Source organism: Argiope bruennichi, chromosome 8, assembly GCF_947563725.1.
Source record: "Argiope bruennichi chromosome 8, qqArgBrue1.1, whole genome shotgun sequence".
NCBI lineage: Eukaryota > Metazoa > Arthropoda > Arachnida > Araneae > Araneidae > Argiope > Argiope bruennichi.
In genome coordinates, this window is record NC_079158.1 from 103965411 (window position 1) to 103988396 (window position 22986).

The window sequence follows — 22986 nt, forward strand, 5'->3', positions numbered from 1 at the left end:
ATTTAACTTTTTAAATGTGAAAATTTATAAAGTAATTAGGTAATTTTAAAGGATTGGATAAAATAAATGACTGCAAATACAAATTACTTTGCTTATTCCAAATTAGTTTTTGAATTATTTCAAAATGATATTTTAATCTAAATTATCGTTTGGTCTTTTTTATTAAAGTCTAAAATATATTGTTTATTTTTATATCTATAAACCTTTTTTGGACATTTAAATATAAATATTCCAAACATTTCTAAATACTTTGATATATTATAAGACAATTAATTACTCATATATTAATCATAAAAAATATAGGTAATTATTTCAGAAAATTGTTTCTGTACTGTTTTCTGTTTTCTTAATTTAAAAAAAAATTAGTTACTATTATTTCTCTTGCTGAAATCCCAATCTTGCTAGATTCGAAATCTTTTTTTTTAGTTAATAATTTTTTTTGAAAGACTATTATTTATGTACATAACTTTTGGGCTCAGAATTTCCTGAAGAAGAACTTGGGTTCAGTCCAAAATTCAAAAAAGCATTTTTTTTTTAAAAAAGAAGCTTCTGCATACAAAAACATTGAATATGAAACTTTTTATCATATAAAATTAATTAAAGAAACAGTTTTAGAATAAATATGAACACTTTCATGAAAAATTAGAGTATCAAAAATATAATTATGACGATTACGATCTTCAAAATATCAACTCAAAAACTGAGAACAAAGTGAAACTTTTATTATGTTATTATTATTAAAGAAGTATTTTTTTTTTGATTTAATAGTTATAATCCAAGTCAGCCATATCTTTCACAAGGGAAACGAATTTCAACTGAAACAGTTAAATCAGTTATTTTTCTCCGTGATAAGTGTGATTAGATGCATTTTACATTAAACATGAGTTTCACTTCTGCAGATTAGTATTTGCGCGGTGAATATATGTAGATGGATTAATTTCATAAGGAGTGAAATATTTTACGCGGAATGAATATTTCATTCAAAACCTGCTTTATTTGGAAGCACATTAGAACTTCTTTTAATAAAATTAAAAGCATTAGAATGCCACTTTCAAAAGCTAATACAGCCTTCAAAGCAAACAAATTTTGGAAACTGAGTTTACATTATTTGTTTAAATGATCTTTATTCGTCATTTTTAATTGAATTAAGAGTCGACACGACGCTTTTTGAAATTATAATATCAAAGAATTAGTGGAGCGAGCAGAATTTGTGGAGGCAATAATGATTTTCTTTATAGAATAAATAAATGTTCGCTGAAGGTATTATCAAAACTACTTTTCTATGATAAATTGGTAAATGAAAATTTCATGCCCAGTGGGAGTATGAAAGCTATGTTGTTATGTAGTTTAGACTTTATTAATATGCAGTTTTGAAAATTTTGCTAAGTAAAGTGTTTTGTATTTGAGTGCTTTTTCCAGGATTAGTTGCAATTACTAAGTTTTACGTATTGCTATCAATATTATAAAATAAGGGCATGAAAACTCTTAATCCTCATATTATAACATCAAAAGGAATGCATGATTGCTTGCTTACTTCTAATTCATATATACAACGTTTCTCAATATGAACTCATTTTTATCTCTTACTAATGCAAAATTAATTATTTAATTAATTGCAATGAAGCGTTTATTAAAATCTCTTTTATGTTTCTATATTTTTAGAAAAGTTTAAAGTCATGCTTACAGCATAAAAAATACTTATAACACGCCTGTTTAATGAAATCAGTTATTGTTAACAGCATGATGGAAAAACTATACTCCCGGAAATAAAAGTTTATTTAAATAGAAATCAAAGAAATTCAAAAAGCATTCAAATAAACATATTTTTTAAAAAATATATGTAACTTTTTAATGCAAAAAAATGTTTTTACATAAAATAATAAGATAAATTTTTTCATAAAATGTTAATTTTATTACACTAATTCTTCTTATCGTTGTTTGTGTTTTTATGCAAAAAAAATATTTTCATATAAAATAATTTCTTATAAAATGTTAATTTTGTTACTTTAATTCTTCTTATCGTTTTTTGAATTTTTATGAAAAAAAATGTTTTCGCATAAAATAATAAGATAATTTCTTATAAAATGTTAATTTTATTACACTAATTCTTTTTATGTTTTTTTTTTTGAGTTTTTACGAAATGGTTTTCACATAAAATAATAAGAACATATTTTATAAATTGTTAATTTTATTACATCATTTCTTCTTATCGTTTGCAAAGTTTCTAGTTAAAATGAGAATATCGCTTCTACCAAACGATTTCGAAATCTTATATCTTGTCGAAACAACACAGATTATACCAATAGAATTTTAAAGAAATACCAAAAACATTTTTTTCATAAGTTATTAGCATTTAATTAATAATAAATAACCTGAAATTGAGATAAACCTCTATAAATGGTTAAAAAAAACATTTTTCGAATTATATCTCAATATCTGCTGTTAGGCCTATTCATCTCCGTGCATAATGATTGATATCGTGATTAGAGTTTTTTTTGTCAAAATTGTAAGTTTGGACGAAATTTGTCTTTGAGAAGTTTATCCATCTAACCGTACGTATGGGTTTGAGCTAAAGAATTGGAAAAACAATTATGAAATATGACATATTGTTTCATATTTATAAATTTTGGACCGATTCTGTCAAAGAGATGATTATCTGGTAGTGTTTCTATTCCTGGATTTGTGAATGCAATAGTTTATAAGCACGAAAAGCTAGATAAATGGTATTTGGTATGTGATTTTGGCATTACAGTTGTAAGTATATGATACATTTTTTATTTAATTTGTCAAAATAAATAGATCGAAATACATTTCCAATGGATTTCAGTATGCTATGAAGTTTAACCGAAAATGTGTCATATTGTTTATATATAAGAGACATATATTAAAAAACTTTCCGCTTGTTTTATAATAAAATCAAATATTTTATCTAAGGATGGAACATTTAAAAAAATAAAAACGGTTGAATAAAAGGTGATTTTAATGTAAAGGTAATAAGATATTTTGCTAATCTTGCATTTTAATATTATGAGTGACTAGATCTAAGCAAGAATTAAAAATAGACAACTGATTAGTCAAAAACAATAGGAAATGGACAACTGAATCACTAAAGCAATTATTAATTGCATAAAAAGGATTGCATGATTTCAGACTTCAAAGATTTCTATTATTTTTAACACGAAAGCTCCTATTATACGTGCCTAAATTTTTTTTAAACATCAAAAAAATTTAACATTTATTTGTATGTATGTTTGTATTTATTTGCATCAACAATATTCGACAAAATATTATTTCCGTATTTCATTTAGCCCTATTTTTTATTGTAATCTTTTCGAATATCTCTGCCACGTATTCAAAATAGGTTATCGGTAAAAGATTAAAATACAGGGAGATTCAACAACGAATAAAAACGAGAAAGAAAGCAACAAGAGATTTGCTTTTGAATGGAATTATCGTCGGAAGATATACACGATGCAGAAGAATCGATTCAGGTAAACAAACAATCGATTCTATATCCATCGAAATTTAAATGCGATAGATATATATCGCATCCATATTTGAGTCCCCTAGGAAAAAGAATTCAAAACTAATATTTCAGCTGCAGAGAAAGAGAACGATTTCTCATTTGTTGTAAGCTGAGAATAAAATATCTTCTTTGTTCGATTTCTTGGATCTGTCGCCCTTAATATATCTTAAAACAACAAAGAATAAGAAGGAAAGGAGAAAAAAAATCGATATTTGTTTCGAAGCCTGCTATTTTTCGAAGAAAAAGGAATAAAAAGATATACATAACATATATATTTATATATCATCTCTGTATAAGCGAGCGTGGAAGAAAAAAACGGAGGATTTAAAGCCCGATTCTTTTTTACTCCTTTTCTTTATTACTTTTTTTCCACTTCTTTTTCGGATGCGAAATGAAAAATTCGAAAATGCGTAAGTGCATCTGACAGGCTTCCTAACAGAAGAAAATGTTTTAATAAACAAATAAATGAAATAAAACACAGACTCGTCTCCTCTCTTTGATTCGTGTCACAGGATCTGTAACTCATGAAATTATAGGAAACAAACAAGCCGGGGATAGAAAGAGCGAAGCAAGATCTTATCAAGGCAATGTGGAGCGAATCAAAATTGCAATTCGCTTTTTTCCCTTTTCGCCCACTTCAGTTGGGGAGATGTTGGAACTTTTATTAGAATGTTTCGAGTTACAGGTGAATTCCAAAAGATGGTGAAACTAAAAGAAAGTTAAATTTTAAATCTTATTTCAGAAGGCGTATTCTTTTTTTTTTTTTTTACGATTCATATATGACTTTTGTACATCATTTTGAAACTGAAATTCAATGGATTTTTTCTGGTATTTTTAATAATAATAAAAGTACACATTTCAGAAAAAAAAGCATTCAGATCAATATTAAACGTTTAAATATGATTTTGCCCTTTTACTTTCACGTATATCATGTTGACAGAGAAAGGCTTTTGACTGTCAAAAATTCGAAATTTTGATGTATTTTCTTATTTTTCTATATTTTGATGTATCTACCTTAAGTCCGGAAATCACATTTTTTTTTTAGTTCTGCTTGCAAACAAGATCATTAAAAATTAAAAAAAAAATGCATAAAATATTAATAAAAATATACATTTCTGTACAAAGTATTCAGATCGATATTAAATGTTTAAAATATGATTTTGCCCTTCTACTTGTCACTTATATTACGTAGAAAGAAAAAGGATTTTGATTGTAGAAAATTCGAAATTTTGATGTATTTTCCTGTTTTTCTATATTTTGATGTATCTGCCGAAATATCCGAAAATCACATTTTTTTTTAGTTCTGCTTGCAAACAAGATCATTAAAAATTCAAAAACAATGCATAAAATATTAATAAAAATATACATTTCTGTACAAATCGATACTATTCAGATCGATATTGAATGTTTAAAATATGATTTTGCCCTTTTACTTGTCACTTACATTCCGTAGAAAGAAAAAGGATTTTGATTGTTGAAAATTCGAAATTTTGATGTATTTTCTTGTTTTTCTATATTTTGATGTATCTGCCGAAATATCCGAAAATCACATTTTTTTTAGTTCTGCTTGCAAACAAGATCATTAAAAATTCAAAAAAATGCATAAAATATTAATAAAAATATACATTTCTCTACAAAGTATTCAGATCTATATTGAATGTTTAAAATAGGATTTTGCCCTTTTACTTTTCACTTACATTACGTAGAAAAAAAAAGGATTTTGATTGTTGAAAATTCGAAATTTTGATGTATTTTCCTGTTTTTCTATATTTTGATGTATCTGCCGAAATATCCGAAAATCACATTTTTTGATTTATGTTTGCGATGAAGATCATTAAAAATTTCTATCACGACGCCACAATATTGTTTCATTGTAAAAGCAATTGCTATAGAAGGAAATTGAGGAATAATATATGGTCAATATCCCTAGATCCCCATCTTTCCCTTTCCCAGTAAAGATTTGGCCCTATTAGAAAACATTTTGATTTGTAGTGATAAATAAAATCGGACCAAAAAATCAACTCAGAAAATTCCACGGTAATTTACAATTTTTGAGATTTGTAATTTTTTTAAATCCATAAATAAATTAGAAAAAAAAAACTGACACAAAACAATATATGTTAATAAGTTTCTTTTCACTTATTATATTTTAACGAATGCTAAAAAAGCTGCAAAGTCTCCTAACAGACATCTATCCTATCCATTGAATGTTAGGTGATGGGAATTTACATTCCAAAACGCTTTATCAAATATTTAAAAAAACTGCTTTCATAACATGATGAAGAGAACGAAAAATCATGAAAAAGCTAAGCTGAAAGATCAGAAGCATAACTATATGAAGATTAATTTAAAACATAATGAAAGATGCGTTGAATGGTAATCGATTATAAAATAGCAACTTTTTGCTCGACAAGACAATGCTCGATTAAGTATTGAAAGAGTTAACGAAAGAAACTTCGGAAAAGCTTTCTTGGGATATGTTATTTCAACTACGCCATAGCTGTCTACGACTCTTGCTATACATCATTATCTCCATATTTCATCTAAAAAACAATCAAATGCTTGCTTTTTATTGCACGGAAAAGTCGGAAGTTAAGAAATGTATCGGTATTTTAAAAACATTTATTAATTGTTTTTTTTGTTCACTGCTTATTATAATGCAGAAAACGGTAATAGATATTATGAACACTCTTCTAATATAAAATATTCCACAGTAATATTTTGTAAACAAATATGAAATTTATAACTGTTGTCCAAGGAAGAGATTGATGAGTATTCATCAGTGATAGTTATTTTTGTCAAATTATTTGAATCCGAAAAAAATCATGCATTTACTTTGACTTAAGTGAGCGTAAATTTACTTGGAAAAAATTTTCGACTGAATTTAGATTTTTACATATGTGAAATCCATTTACTTTTCAGGCATAAAGCGATATTTAATTTCTTTATTAGAAGTGAACTCTTACTCTCATTCTGATGCATGTCTAAATTATTACAGATTTATCATAGAATATCAATACAATTTCTTGAGTATTCTCCTCTCCACTCAGAAAAAAATGAACACTCGAAAAGTATGATACTATCTAAAATTATTTGCTGCAAACCTAATAATTCAGTTATGAAATGAAACAAATCTTCGTTATGAAAGCAACAAAGGCCCTTAAATAATTTCTACCAAAATTTAGAGGACCGTAATACAGACTTTACAACAAGCTCATGATTTTGTATTAAATCCTCGGTAACAAAGTGCAGGAATGGCTTTATCAGCCCAAGTAAGGAAAGAATCGATAACAAGTGAATTCTCTGCATAGCCACATAAACCACATTTTCGTTTCCCAAAGTCACTTTTTCACCGAAACGTCTTTTCTTTGTATTTCAGGAAAAGCCGGAGACATATTGTTAAACAAGAGAAAATGAAATTACTGTTTATTTTGTTCGCAAAATGTCTTTTATTTAGGTAGGGTTAAACAGCGCTTTTATTATTGCTGTGGTACCTTAAATTGTGGAAATTGTAGAAATTTCTTTGATTTTTTTTCCTTGTAAACTTATTGTTTTACTGCAAATAAAATCATTTATATTTTATTGGAAACAAAATTTAATGATTTAAAAGAATTTAGCACATAACTTGAAATACGTAACTAAAGTTAAAATTTGTAGTTAATGGATGTAAATATTCAATTATGTTTATTTTAAGAAAAGTTTGATTTGATTTTCTTAAAGAACTTCTAATTGAAGGAACAAGTGTTTGTTATATTTGATAAGAAAAAAAAAGGTTCAGCATTTTTATATAATTTAATTTCAAAAATGACTTACTAACGATATACCCAACACAAAAGCAGCATTTTTTAAACTGCTGATATTTTAAAACTCACAGCTAAGTATATTTAGGAGTATACATAGAAGCAATATACAATAGCTTAGTATATTTACTATGTTTAAATTATTGAATAATTGTTTACCTTACATAAAAATATAATTGTACATAAGCCAGCAATTTTGTACCTAGGCAAGCTGAAGCATCAGAAACTAAAGATATTTTTATAACTTATCGCACAAAAAGTAAAGTGCAGCTGAGAAAGAAAAGAAAGACCTAGAAACTGAGTAAGAATACTTATGTGGAAATACAGTCTCACTATAAGCTGATACTTAATAACATCAATTGTACTTCATACAGAATTGAGTTTTATTAAGATTCTAAGATTATTAAGAAAGATAAAAATAAAACTATTCGAAAATATTAGTTTTAGTATTTAGAATAAATCAAAATCAGTTTTCCTAAGCTTGTAATAATGTAAATGCATACAATATTGCTATAAATTGAATGATAAAATATATTAAATTTCTTTAAAAACTTAAAAATGAATAAAATAAGATTGCGAATTAGATTTATTTAAAATTTTTTTATCGGATTAAAAGTTTTTATAAATAATTTTGTATGTGCGCAAAGATTCTAAATGAATATATTTATGCAGCAGTTGTGTTTACAAAAGTAATTTTTAAAACTAAGTGTAAGCAGTTCTTTGCGCACGTGTTTGATTAATTTCGAAACATGGAAGTGAAATACCACGATTCCAAGTTAGCTCCAATCAAATCTCAGTGAGAATGTATGTAAAAAAAATAGCTTTTTGTTTATTTTCGAATTCATAGCATCCAAAAACATTTCCTCACCATTTATTCAATTTTATGGGAGTTGTCATGTGTGAAAAAAGCAATTTGTATACTAAAAATAACAATTTGTATACTAAAAATTTGTATGCTAAAAACAGCAATTTGTATATTAAAAATTTGTATACCAAAAATATCGATTTGTATCCTAAAAATTTGTTTACTAAAAATAACAACTTGTATACTAAAAATAGCAATTTGTTTACTAAAAACAGCAATTTGTATAGTAAAAAATTGTTTACTAAAAAATCAATTTCTATACTAAAAATTTGTCTACTAGAAATAGCAATTTGAATAAATTTATTTAATTAATAATAATTAAAAAATAAATTATAAATTAATTTTAATTAATTAATTAATTAAAATAAATTATAATTTTATTAATAATTTATTTTTAATTAGGATTTTGTAATCATAGGCTTGCGACTTATTCGTTTTCTTGGTTCTGTGTCATCATCGAATTAATACTGTTCATAGTCTTCTATGATATTGTTTTAATTTAAAATTTTTAGGAATGGGAACTATGACGTCTATTTCTTCTTGTTTAGTTGTTACGAGAAGTGGTCTGGGATGCTGAATTGTGTGCTATTTGTATCTTGCAGGAAAGTGAACATAATAATTAGGAATCGACTCTTTTTTTGACTTTTTCGTATACTTTTTTTCTTTTTTTTTTCTGGGGTGGGGTGGGGGAGGCTATGATGTTCATGTCAAATCGGATAAACAGACAGGTATAATTCCAATTTTTTTTTTTCTAATTCGAGAAGTTATTTGGATTCCTCACGTATCTTATATACAGTGCTTATAATTAAAGCCCCAATTAAAAAACAGCATAAAAGGAAAAATTATTGGACAAATGTAAGCAAATCTCAAAACAATTTACAGGAGAACATGGAATTTTATTTTCCGCTAAAAAAAAGTTCACAAATTTACCAATAGTGGGCAAAGCATTGTACGCAATATTATCAAAGAAAACTGGACACGGGGCATTTTGTGGGCGAATAAGGTTCCTTTCACCGAAATGGGAATGTTAACATCTATAACTACAGGAATTTGGTCAAACAAATTTCTTATTATCTACCTAGTTCCATCACAATGTTCTAAAGTTATTTGTTTGATGTGGTAAGATATTGTCTTCATTGGACCATTTTTTTAAAGATCAATTGACAATTAGGGCAGTGATTAGCATTGTGGCAACTGTTCGTTATGAATCGATGTTCGTGATACCTGAACTTCGTCAATATGACATTTTAGATATCACTATTTTTATGAAGAATAAAGCTTTCTCTCACATTGGTACATCTGTAAAAACAAACAAACAATTCACTGATAATAGGATTATAAATCGTCATTTTCCTAGTTTTGGCCACCTCGGTTACCAGATCTTAACCTCTATGATTTTTTGCTATGAAGTTACTGTTTATAATGATAAAGTAAACCTTTTGACGAAATTGAAAATGCGATACACTAATTATACTAAAAATTACTTTTGAGAATTCAGTAATGCATCTAAATTGCTTTCAGAAAATAGTGGACGCCACATTGAACTTGATTTATAGCATGTTTCAAAAAGATTAAAAGATTTTAAAACCAATGTCTCCAAATTTTATTTCTTTTAGTAATACAGAGCTATTGCCCTTTTGAGTAATGATTTTTTTTTTTTTTTTTTTTTTTTGCAAAAAATAAAATTACATGATTATTTCAAAGTTTGTTAATATTCTGTCTAATAGTTTATATTTTATGGCATTTTTAAAGTGGAACTTTAATGATAAGGGCCATGCATTTTAATTTAATCGATCTTTAATTGAAGATCTTTGCATGCCAACTTCTTAAAAAATGTTTACTGTAAAGTTTCATCACGTTATCAATGCTTCAAGATTATTTGAATGATCCTGTAAATAAATATCAAAGAGCGATGCGGAGTGTTTGCTTTTCCTATAACTTCCTTTAAGTAAATATTTTTAATCAAGTTAAATACTCTCATGTGTAGCTATAAAATAGGTTTCCTATTTACGTGTAGAAAAACATAGTTGAAAAATATTAAAATTTTTTTAAAATAAATTCAGAAATAACTTTTAAAGGAAATGGATGCAATTTTTTTATTCAGAGTTTTTAAATTTCAGAAGCCATTTCAAATGTAACGGAAATTTTGGAGAATGAAAAGCTTTTGTTTACATTTAGATTTTTAGCTTTCAAATAAATCTTTTTACTTACTCCCCCCCCCCCCTAAGAATTGAAAAAAAATGTTATGCAGTGAAAAAAGTTTTCACAGAGTGTATTACTAAAACATCTTGTTGAAAGAAATAAGAATTATGGCGACTCTCAAAATATTTGTCTAGTCTAGTCCTGGATGAATGATATACTGAGCAAAATACAACTCAGAGTTTCTTCATCGGTAATTTTATGAAGATGTTTTCACTTGATGTATAAAAGTGAAAAGGAAGTGGAGAATTCGTCTATATATTTCTTAAAGAAAGATGTTTAATAAATACTTCGCCTGAGTGAGCGACGTATTGTAGAAATCAAATGTAAATAGCCTGAATTAAATTAGTTTTGCAATATGAAGGGTTATGCTCTTTGGTTTAAAACTGCAGTATTTTCTACATTATATATTTCGAGAAACAAAAAAAATCTGAAAAGTTAAATATTATGTTTCTATCTCTAATAGTTCTTTAAGGTGTGTTATATTTAATGATTTATGTTATTTTCTTAAGCAAAAACTGAGATATTATACAAACAAGGCAAAGAATTTTAGACTACTAGTCACACATTAGATTTGAATCGTCGTTTTAAATTTTGTTTTTAAAATTTATTATTTATTTTATAGCATTCATAACGTTTACTAAAAATGTATTTAAATTGTCACAACATTTGTAAGCATAAATTCACGGGATAAAAACAATGAAAATTATTATTGTTAAATATGATTAAAATATATTTATAAATTATTAAAAACAGAGAAAAAATGTAAGAGTTTTCAAAAAAGCGTAATTAAAGCTGGTACAGGTGAAAAGCTGAGTTAATGTTGAAATTTAAAAAAAGCTTTTCATTTATTTTAACATTTATTATCCTCTCTTAATGTTATTTATTTTTTGAATTTTAGAGCAGTGTAAAAATAGTGTTTGTACAATAATATGTTCCGAAGTTAGTGGGCAAATATGTAAAAATTTTATAAAGATGTTTTGATTAAAAGTCCATTTAAAATTTTGAAAAATCTTTTCTTTAGCAAATGTTTGCTAACCAAGAAATAATTATATTATCTAATTTTTCATTTTTAAAATTTAAATCTAATTGTCCACTATTTTAAATTCAGATCTAATTATCTACTCTATAGAGAATTTTGAGTTATTCATATATTATATATGTTGCGATTTACTGATAGTATTTCAGCCTATAAAGATATCTTTTTAAAACTTCCCAAATTTTCACGGGATTTTAGAACGTAGATTCTGCACTGAACTACTGATTTTAATTCTTTGTGTTCATGTGTTCAAAAAAAAAAAAAAAAAAAAAAAAAAAAACTTAACTTGTACAATTTTTACCAAAATGAAAAATATATATATATATATATATATATATATATATATATATATATATATATATATATATATATATATATATATATATATATATATATATATATATATATTAAAACGCCGTTGGGAGCATATTAAAAAAATTAATATTAATTTATTTTTTACAAAGCGTTCCAATTTTTTTTCTAATTCATCAACTAATTGCTTCTCTCTGTTAATCAGAAAAATGTTCCTAATTTTTTAAAAAATATATGTTTCCCCGATGAAACTCCATGGATTAAATTTCAAAAAAATTTTTTTTTTTGCTCTACTAAAATCTTTAATCATAATATTTTCATTTTATCTTCAGGCACCAAAAAAAACATATTTAAAAATTTTGAACACTAACTCATATTTTTTGTGTTTTCCAGTTTTTTTTTACATCTTGTTCTACTACGAATTTCTGTTCTTTGCTTATTATCAGATAGTTCTTTTTTTTGGACATCTATGACAAGTAATTTTTCCTAGATAAAATTCCATGTCTTAAATTCTGAAAGGAAACTGTTATGCCATTCTAGAATATTCTGTATAATATATTTATTTTTGGTTTTCAACGACATGCCATGAATGTCTGTTTTGAATTCAGATTTATTCGCCGTTTTATATTCCAAGGAAAAAAAAGTTGTTGCTTTTATGACGTTTCCGAGCGATTGCAAATATTAAAGAATCCTTTTTTGAAATTCTACGTCGATTCACTTAAAGGACGCGGAATTCTACACAATAGCTTCATAGACTCTTTATGCAAAATAGACTCTGGCGGAAAGATCATCATCAACAAAGCATCATCATCATCATCCGACACCATCGGAAAGATTTAAACAAGGAAAATAAAACGTTACTTTCTTTACTCCAGGCAAAAGTTGAATGAAAAAAAAAAGAATAAAGATGCCATCCAGAATTCTTTAGCCCGCCTCAAGATCTCATTGAGCAACTTTCATGAATATTTGGCAAGATTCCAAATCGCCATCGCTTTGACAATAGTAAATTTTGGTCAGTGGGTCACATGGCGGATTGGTTTGTTTGTCCTGTTAGCACTTCGCCATTGAAATGTACAGTAATTGCAGACAACGAATCTAAACTTATCTAAGCTGAAAAAAGATGAGCGATGTTCGTAATGAGGATTAAATTGATAAGAGTATGCCCATGCTGTGTTGTGGACTGCTTTAAGGATAAAAATGCAGCATTGAATAATTTAATTATTTTTAAAAGAAAGATTGCTGAACTCTTTTGCATAACTTGAAAGATTCGACTGCAATAAAAATTTTTTAAAGAAGATTCGAACATCTAATTTAAAACATTGAATCATCATAATGTTTTATGATTTATCTGTTTATCCTTATATAAAAAAGTAGTAATCGATGGTTAAGTTGTGATGTTTATCATATTAAGGCCTCTTATATCTTATGCATATACCATCAGATAACTTCTGTTAAAACTCATACCAAGGAATTAAAAACCCATCAAAATAAAACTGAAAGACAGATAAGTAATATATCATGATTATTCCGAATATTGGTACCCAAAAAATTTATAAATTCTTACTGTAAGCGACTTTCACAAGAAGATTTGAATAATATTCTTTGAGAAATCATACAGTAAAAATATTAGTGCTATTATAGAAATCGAAATTTCAATTGCAAAATATTCAGAAAAAAGTCAGAAAGCCAAGGTGTAGTAGGCAAGTTGTACAAAATACAACTCAGAGGTAATATAGAGTATTTGTCTGAAAATCTTGATTTTAACCTGATTAAATTATCGTATTCAAATCACAAATGGGCAGTTCGTGGTGATATGAAAATGATTTCTACGTTACCTGGTTAGTAGAAAAATTACATAATTTTTTTGTTTAGTATAGTTGAGATAAAAAACAACATTACATAAAAAAAGAAAAAAAAAAGTCAATCAGGAAGATATTAGATCCTGGTTTCAAAAACATTCAAAGTGAAAATCTAGTTAATTCAAAATAAAAAAAAGTGCCTTTTCAAACTTTTTCATATAAAATTAGGTCTTATGAAACAATTTGGTAAGGTTTTCCCAAAACATGCAGAATACTTCAAATACTTTGTAACTAGTTCTGGGTTTATCCGAAGCAAAATTGATGAACCAGACACCAGGAAAATGATGAAAGATGAAAATTTTGTGACTAAAAGGGAAATAAACAAAAGAAAAACCTAGAAATCTGTAAAACTAGTTATTACTAGCTTTCTTGGAAAGAAAAACGACCCTTAATTTCAAATCTGTTATACAAGAGGTGATAAAAAATGTTAAGAATTTAGGCTGTAGTATGAACTTAAAATTTCTCTTTATTAGTTAACAAGAGAGCTATTGTCTTGAAAATTTTGGGATAATTAAAGAAAAACAAGGTGAAAGATTTCACCAAGATATAAATGAAATAGAAGAAGGATGCTAGGGAAAATGAAGGAATTTTGAAAGAAAATGAAGCGATTTGTCAAGTCTTTACCAAAACAAAGAGAATGTTTCAAATTCCATGTGACCAATTCCCGGATTTATCTGAAGCAAAATTGAAGGAAGGTATTCTTGTACGACTAGAATCAGGAAAATGAAGAAAATTGAAAATTTTGAGACTAAAATGGAAATTAATAAAAGGAAAAACATGAAAATCTGCAAAAATTAGTCATTACTAGCTTTCTTGGAAACAAAAAAACAGACCCCCCCCCCTTAACTACGAATTTGTTGTAAAGGTTATGATAAGATTTTTGATTGTAATATGAGCTTTTCCTTTTCTCGTTCAAAAACCACCCATTTGCTTGAAGATTTAGATGCAAGTAGAGAGAAACAAGGTGAGATATTTTATAAAGATATGAATGAAATGGAGAGAGGATATCCAGGAAAGGGGGATATCAGCATGTGAACCGACTACTGAATGCTACAAAGAGACAAACTCTTCAAAGTTTACAAAGACGAAAAGTGTCAAAATAATGTTTTAAGTAAAGAAAAAAACGTTTGCGATAAGGATTTGTAACTTCCTACATGAACTAGCACATAAATATAATTTAAATGGATTTGTGAAACATTGAAGTTTAAATGAAATGCTGAAATTTCACGATTTCAACTTTCAAATATGCAATTCATTTGCAAAAGATCTTTACATAATAGATATAAATGGATTTAATTTTAGAATCAGCAATATATATAACATAAATTCGATCATCAAAATTAAAACAATATCCAGAAAGTAATTTTTATCAGACTTGTGTTATCAGAATAATTTCTTAAGATCTCAAGGTTGAAAGTTTAGTTAATCAGTTTGTAAATTTTTAAAGATCTTAAATGAAATGAATACATTTTTTTTAATGATAAATACCGTAAAGTTATTTTTCTGTTTTACGTAAAGCATTCTTGGACGATATTCTATTATTAAATTAAATATTTTATTTTATTTATTTTAAATAATAAAATATTTTTATTAGGAAATTGCTCAAAATATATTTTTAGGATTTAGATTGAAATAGATACTTAAAAGTCTTGAAATTAAGAAATTGAACAATTTAGATGAGCATAAGAAAAGTTTTATAAAAAAATTAATACGAATGTTTCGATTTCAAAAGTTTGAATATACTTTACATTTTGAAGCTCTTGTAAATCCAACTTTATAAACTATGAATTAAAATAGGGAGAAATATAATAATAATAATATTAATAATTTTAATAGGGAGAAATATAATAGGGAGAAATGATAAAAAAATATTTTAACTTTTCTTTAGAGTCCTTATTTTCATGCTTGGTTCTTTTACGCGTAATATAAACATATGTTTTTTAAAGCCTTTCAATTAATTTTTATATTATTGAATTTTGTGAAATTTTCTTTAATAAATTTATTTATTATTTTCCTTATTACAATTAATTAAGTTTTTCTTATTTATTAATATTAAAATTTTTCTTTTATAGACAATGTGATTTTTTAAATTTTATTTATACCCTCTACTCTGAAAATTTCTTTTCAATGCATAAACAAATAGACAAATTACTTGTTACTTTGATTGTATTAGACGCAGGATCTGATTATCAGAGAAGCAAAGTAGGTGATTACCTAGGGACCCTGGAGGCCTGACGCCTAAAAGTTTTTTTGTTTTGCATTGTTATCAGGGTAGTTTCATTTTATGTTCTCGATTGCTTTACAAGAACTGTGTACTTGAAAACATCTTCATTTCCTCATTCTTAAGATTTTTTATGTTTTCAAATTCATTCGCGCTTAATTAATTTTGTAATTGACAGAACGATTAACGATTTCCCGAAGACTTTGTAACAGATAATTTAGATTTTGTTAAAAAGCGTTGCAGTTTTTTTTAACCATTTTATTTAATATTACTTTTAAATATAAAACGATTCAAAAGAATGCAATGAACGAAATTTTTTTGAAGATGATCCACAAGAGTTTTCAATTTTGTCCTAATACTTGTTATTTGAACATAGTTTATGTAAAGTTTAAATAAAATTCAATAAAAATTCTTCGAAACTTGGCGTAATAGTTCTCTAAGACTCGCATTGCATACACATCCCAAACAAACTTAACTTGGTTATGTCCAGAAAAAATTTCTGAAAAGGTGAAAGTTTAATGAACCTACTGTATTTGCAATTTCAATAAAAAAGAAAAAAGAAAAAAAAAACAATGAAATAATTGGCTTTAATTAATGTTCTAATAAACACAATATTTATTATTTTAAATATATTTTATCTTTTAGTCTTTAATTCATAATGTAATATTATAAAAATTAGAGGATTTTGCAACCATTATTTTTTCAAATTCACACAATATGCACTATTTATATAGAAACAAAATTTGATTTTATTTAATCAAATTCTGGAAATATTAAAACATTGAATAGTTATCAAAACGCACATACGTACAAAATTTTACATAATAGATATTGATCAAAAAATCCCATCTTTACGAACATGAAACAAATTAAGTTAAATAAAAGTGAGTAAAAGTAGTTAAATGCAATGCTCACATAAATGAAGGATATTTCAAAAGGAGCATAAAGAGATGAAGAAAAGGAGCATTTGATTTTTCTTTTTACTAAACAAATACATCAGAAAAGCAGAGAGACAAGAAGTAATCTTTATGTTTTTGTTGAAATGAAAAGATCAAATGCTTCCTTTTTTGCCACTTCATGCTTTGCCGATGTGTTTGTTGTTATGTAATTATTATGTGTTTCTTTCCTTTGATGTAACACATAATAGTCATAGCTTACACGTCCCGATTACATGCCATAGCTTACACGTCCCGATTCAGCGCACCGATATAATTCGATCTGCATCTATCACAAAGTTTACTTTTCCCTACATGTGCAGACAACCCCCTGAAACTCCGCAAAGCCATCGATTTTTTTCTCCCCGTTCTTCTCCTCCCCCTTTTCCTCTTCGCTCAACTTCTTTCTCTCTTCATGCATCTTCCGTGCTCTCTCTCCCTCTCTTTCCTCCCTTTCCTGTTTTTTCCCCATCCCCCGAACCTTTTCCCCGATCCCGAGAAAAAGGATTCGAAGTCTGAGGGAGCGGAGCAGGGCAGAAGGGGGGAAAGAGCGCGCAGATGAAAACATTGTATAACAGTTGGCAATCGGCGATTGGTTCGCTGGAATTACGGGGTGGAAAGGAGAGGGGGGGGGTGTCTGTTGCCTCGGGGTTAGGCTTTAAAAAAAGAGGTGTGTGTGTGTGTGTTTGGCTTTCGTAATGTGAAAGGGAGGGAGGGGGGATTGCAAGTGGTGACCTCCCCCCCCCAAATGGAAGCGGAGTTTGTTCAGGAAAAGTTTTGCTACTCCCCTGGACTGGTATTCTTCGTTCCGTGCGAGGAATTCCGATCCGGTTTGTAGCCATTTCCGACAGGATGGTGTAGTGCTGCAAAAATTGTGTCAGGTGTAATTTTTGGGGAAATGCACAATTTTGCAACGCTTTCTACACTTCAAAAAGTTACGTTACTCTCAATTTTGATATATAAAACGTTTTTTTGGTACTTAAACAATATAAAAGTAAATGTGTTTATAAGCAAAAAAATAAATAAAAAATAAATAAATATGATTTCTTTTTTATTGAGATTTATTGGGTACCTTTTTATGTTGATATTGCTATGCTTGAAGAACTACATTTAGGAAAGTTTAGTAAAAGGTCACTGGCACATTTGTTGCTTTCATCTGTGGATTTCATTGGAAACTATTGCATTATATAGATTGATTGACTGGTTAAGAAATATGGTTAGCTCTGATACTAATCTTGTACTTTTTTTTGCATGTTTTTCAAGTATAAATTCTTGAACAGTTTATTTAAGTTACTGTGGAACGGGAGTTCAGAAAATAAGGTCTCACTTTTTATTCTCGAAAATTTCGTTTGGTTTGAAAAAATTGGTTTCGAAAATAGATATTTTTTTCAAAAACTTCTAGTGATTTACAGAAAAGTTTTATAGGTGATGATTTCTTACATTCTGTCTCCATCGATTTGGTTTCAATTCTGCAGTTGTAATTGGTTTACAAGAAAAATGTCAAGCCCATTCCCTTTTTAACTTAACAAGAAAATAAATCTCTCAATATCTTTTGTAGCATCAATTTTTCTACTGGAAGTTAGATTGGTACATTCAGAAATATTAATGTATTTCTGTTTTCTGTGATTGAATTTCATTTCTTAAATTTGTAAATATTAAGACAAACCTTGTTGATTCATTAACAGAAAAGATTTTTTTTGTTTCATGTTGCTTATATTTGCAAGTTTCTTGAACTAAACTGCAATCTAGAATATTTATTAGTATTGTTTTTCCTTTTGTTTAAAACTAATATAATCCTCTTAGAACAAGATATGTAGTGAAATTTGAAAATTAATTGATCTGTCTATGAATAAATCTAAAACCAAATTTTTCCTCCCCTACCCAGAAATATATCCCACCCCAAATACAATCCTCCCTTAAAATATCTCAAAAGATGGACATGCAATGATAAATAACCTATATGAAAATTAACTTTGATGGTGTTAAACAGACTGCATTTTTCTCTCATTGAAAAGTATCATTTGAGGAAAGTTACTATAATTTCAATGCTTCAAATGAATTTTTATCTAAAACGTTTACATTCAAATTTTACAGATGATATTCTTGCAAAGCAGAACATTATTTATGTTACTATATGTAATTTAGAAACCTTATTAATTATTTAAAGAAAATCTTAAGTTATTAATTATTGATTAATCAAACCTTATTAACTATTAATTATTTATAAAACTTATCAATTAAACTTTATTAATTATTAATTATGTAGAAACCTTATTAATTATTCTCGATTTTGATAGATTTGTTATAATAAATCTACTAAGTTTATATTGTATTTGGTCAATTAACATTATTACACTAAACAATACTATTCAAGCTTTCTAAAAAACTTTAAAATAAAAATTCTCTAACTAGAAATGTGAGATGATATTCACTTAATGAAGAATTCAAAGCAATATGACAGTTTATTTTCTCAAGCGGATTTGATATCAGGGTTCAAGGTCGATGACTCTATCAGGAGGGTTCAGAGACAGGTTCATTTGGAATCGCACGGATGGATTAGAGACATACTATCAAATATGAATTGAGTGGTTTTAATAGTTAATAGCACAAATTCATCATGATACATAGAATATATATACTATGTAGTAAAGCTAGTGCATTTCAAATGTCTGTTTTAATAATTAATATCATGTACACATCTATACAAAAAAAGTTTAAAAAAATCCAGAAAATATAAATTTGGCGGTCAATGGCTTTTTTTCTTTTTAAAAAAGGATTTTTTAAGGAAACTTATTTATATAAAAAGGAAAGAATGAATAAAAAAGATTAAATAATTATTGAAATAAGAAAAGAAAGAAAAAAAAGTTGGATTCTTCAAATAGCTTTTTCAATAGCAACCTGTTGGACAGCAGGTGCATATATCTAAAATGTGAATTTTAAAGCACATGATTATGGAAAAGCTTTGGTAAAATTTATTTATTTATTTTATGTTTTTATTTCACAAAATACTGAAAAGATTTTTTTTCGTTTTGGAATAATTATACAAATTATGATGAGATAAACTTAAATACTTCAAAGTTAATTAGGAAATTAACAATAAATCAATAGTTATGAGTTTTCGAATATATCTTTAAAAATATTTTAATGCAAAATAATTTAAAATGCAGTTTTGATTTGTAACGTTTGTACAATTTCAATTTCAAATCGTTTTCCAGGCAATAGTTTCTATAAGAATAATTCTAGCCAGTAGACTTATTCTCACGAAAATAAGTGAAAAGTTTAGTGCATATTTCAGTTTACAAAAACATAACACATGGTTTTAAGTTATTTACTAAAAGTTTTAAGGTCAAAGCTTTATTCTTTTAGGATATTAAATTAAATTGTAAAAGATATTTTAATTTTGGGGACATTTCAAGAATAGAAAGAACTGAACTTTTTAAAGAAAAAAAAACTATTAAAAGAAATTTCTGATAAATTTTACTACCGAAACTCATTTCTAATGCATTAGAAGTTTTTTTTTTATATATAATACTGTAGATATCTTAATATGCAAATTAGTAATGATGATTAAATTAAAAAATCATTGAATTGTTGTGGCCAATTTCTAATAGTTTCGAATTCTGGAAGATTCTAAATGGGAAATTAGCCTGTTAACCTAGGAGTGATTAAAAATTTAAGTCAGGTTCTTTTATATTTAATCTAAATATAAATTCGAAAGTATTATTTTTGATCATTAAAATTAAACATTTTGAGGACATTAAAATGTAGGAGAGGGGATTCAGTAATTACTCTATATATTTTGTTTTTAACTGCGCAGCTTAACACTAACCGTAAGAAAACAAAATTCTATAAACAGCAATTTTTACGAATATATTTATAAAACCTTATAAGATTTATCTTATTGTCTAATATGTTTCAAATTTAATAATAACAAAAGCACAAAAAAATATCAATTAGTTTTTTTTTGCATAAATTTTAAAATAGGTAATAAAGTTTAAAATGCTCTAATTTAAACTTTGAAATCGAAAGAAATTTTATATATTGACTATTGTAGTTTTAATTTGTTTTCTGTACAGTTTATTACACAAAGACAGTAACAAGTTATTGAAAAATGTTTTGAAAATAGTTATTTTATATTGGTGACATTTAATTAATTTTTTCAATGTATCTAAAACACACACGTATTTATTGGTTGAAATAATTTAATAATATTGAAAATTAAAGGCATGTTTATTGTGACATTTCTTGGTATTTTAAAATTTTTTTAAAAAAAATGTAATGCCTTTTTTACTATTTAAAAGTTTAATCATATAATTTAATAAAGTTTTTATCATAAAATTTAATAAACTTAATCATATAATTTAATAAACTTACTTATCTAAACCATTTAAAACTTAAAAGATTTTTAATTTAAGACTTATTTCATGTATAAACAAGCAATATTTGGAAAGCCTCAAAATAGTAATTCTCTCTTATTACATATAACTAATATATAGTACTATATACAATAATATTATACTATATATAACTAATATGAGGTATGAAATATTTTATCATCTTGCATCATGTACTAAAAAACCACACTTTGGGGAAACGATCAATTTAAATATACAAATCCCTATTTAAATCAGTGAATTAATTTATAAATATACATAAAAAAATGCAAGAAATATAAGATGTTAAAGTTATTTTTTCTATATTTTGTTCATAAAATTTAGTTTTTTTAATTAATTTTTGAAGTGATTAAAAAGTTTGCCAGTTTTTAAAACTTCACTTTTTTTCTTCTTTTTTTTGCCAAATTATAAAAAATTATTTTCAAAAATTATAAAATTATCTTTAAAAAATCTGTCTCATTTTTTAAATTTTTTTCTTTACTTCTTTTAAAATGCATGTTTTTTTTTTTTTTAAATAAATGCTTGATTTTTGATATAATGTTAATTTTATGCTATTATTTATAAATCTGGAATTTTTATTGCTGTACACATTTTTCTAAGAAAGTATAAGTAACATGTTAAGAAATGAAAAATTATCTTTCAAAATAAAATAATAAATGTACTGAAAATTATTTCAATATAATTAAGATATTAAGACACATTTTAGTTTCCCATTTAGTCTAAGATTATAATGCTGCGGCATTTCACAGAAGTTGACCTACTTACATAACTCAACAAAACACATGAAGTTTACATCGAAACTTTTTGCACTACTTTAAAGACCCTTTGCCAATCAATTTACATTGATCAGTATCCGCATAATTAACCGAGACACAACTTCGTGCCGATATTTGTTGAGAAACAAACTTTTCCCTGAGGTAATTACCCACTTCCAGAGACTTTCTAACAACAAAGTAAATACTGCTTCGCCTACCTGTGAACAATGGGAGAAAGAGAGCCGATGGAGTTTCGCAACGAAGAAGTGGCAACGACTCACGAAGAACATCCGAGTTTGTCAAAGAAACAGACGACTATGTATCTCTCCACTTCCATAATTTGGGGTCCCTCGGCAAATGGAACTTGTTTTTCCCACTTAGTAAGTCTTTGAGCAGGGAAACTAGTTGTACAGATGTGTCTTCTGTCTTCTGCTGGAGGGGGGGGGATATAGTATTAAGAGAATAGTTCCGCTTGAAGGAAGTACAGAATACGGCAGATGTGTGTTTCCGTGAACTTTGAAGAGACTGGGGAGGACCTGAGAGTGCTGTTCGAACTATTCCAGCAGCGGCGCATGCGCAAAGGACCCGCACGCGCTTTAATGACGGCGTAAGTTATCGATCCGTGAGGGTCGCACAGGGATAGGAAGAGTCAACTGTATCGCGGGTATGAATCGCAGTAGTATAGCGCTTTTGTGGAAAGTAAACTTTTGGAGCAGCATTTTCATCGTAGCGTGGGTTCTTTCAGGGGGAGGAAAGGGCGAGGGGGGCACATCCAATCCCCATGTTTTGTGCTCGAGCGCGAGAAGTTGGTGGGTGGAAGTTGCGATTGGGAGATATGATTCTGCTACTCAGGTGATGAAATTGGTAAGGTGGAAATTATCGTTTGTCCAGTAACTTGTGATGACGTTGCGCCGTAATTTCCCCGCGAGTCCATGTGGGAATAATCTGTTGCGTTGAAATTACTCATTCGAAGTTCTTAGGGAGGGGTTTTCGAAGAGGTTTCTGTTACTCGCGTGATATTTATATAGATTAAAATTGAGAAGTAGTTTGAATAAAGTTTATCAGATTTTATACCAAAATA

At 27.2% G+C, this 22986-nt stretch overlaps 1 protein-coding gene across 3 annotated transcripts in view; it reads right to left on the minus strand.

The window, feature by feature from the left end:
• LOC129981726 (myelin transcription factor 1-like protein) overlaps positions 1-22421 on the minus strand; it is a 145308-nt gene extending 122887 nt beyond the window's left edge. For all 3 annotated transcript variants that reach the window (XM_056092684.1, XM_056092683.1, XM_056092682.1), the window contains exon 1: positions 22124-22421. The gene's annotated coding sequence lies outside the window, so the exon portion shown is untranslated. The remainder of the gene's footprint in view (positions 1-22123) is intronic.
• Between the last annotated feature and the right edge of the window lie 565 nt (positions 22422-22986).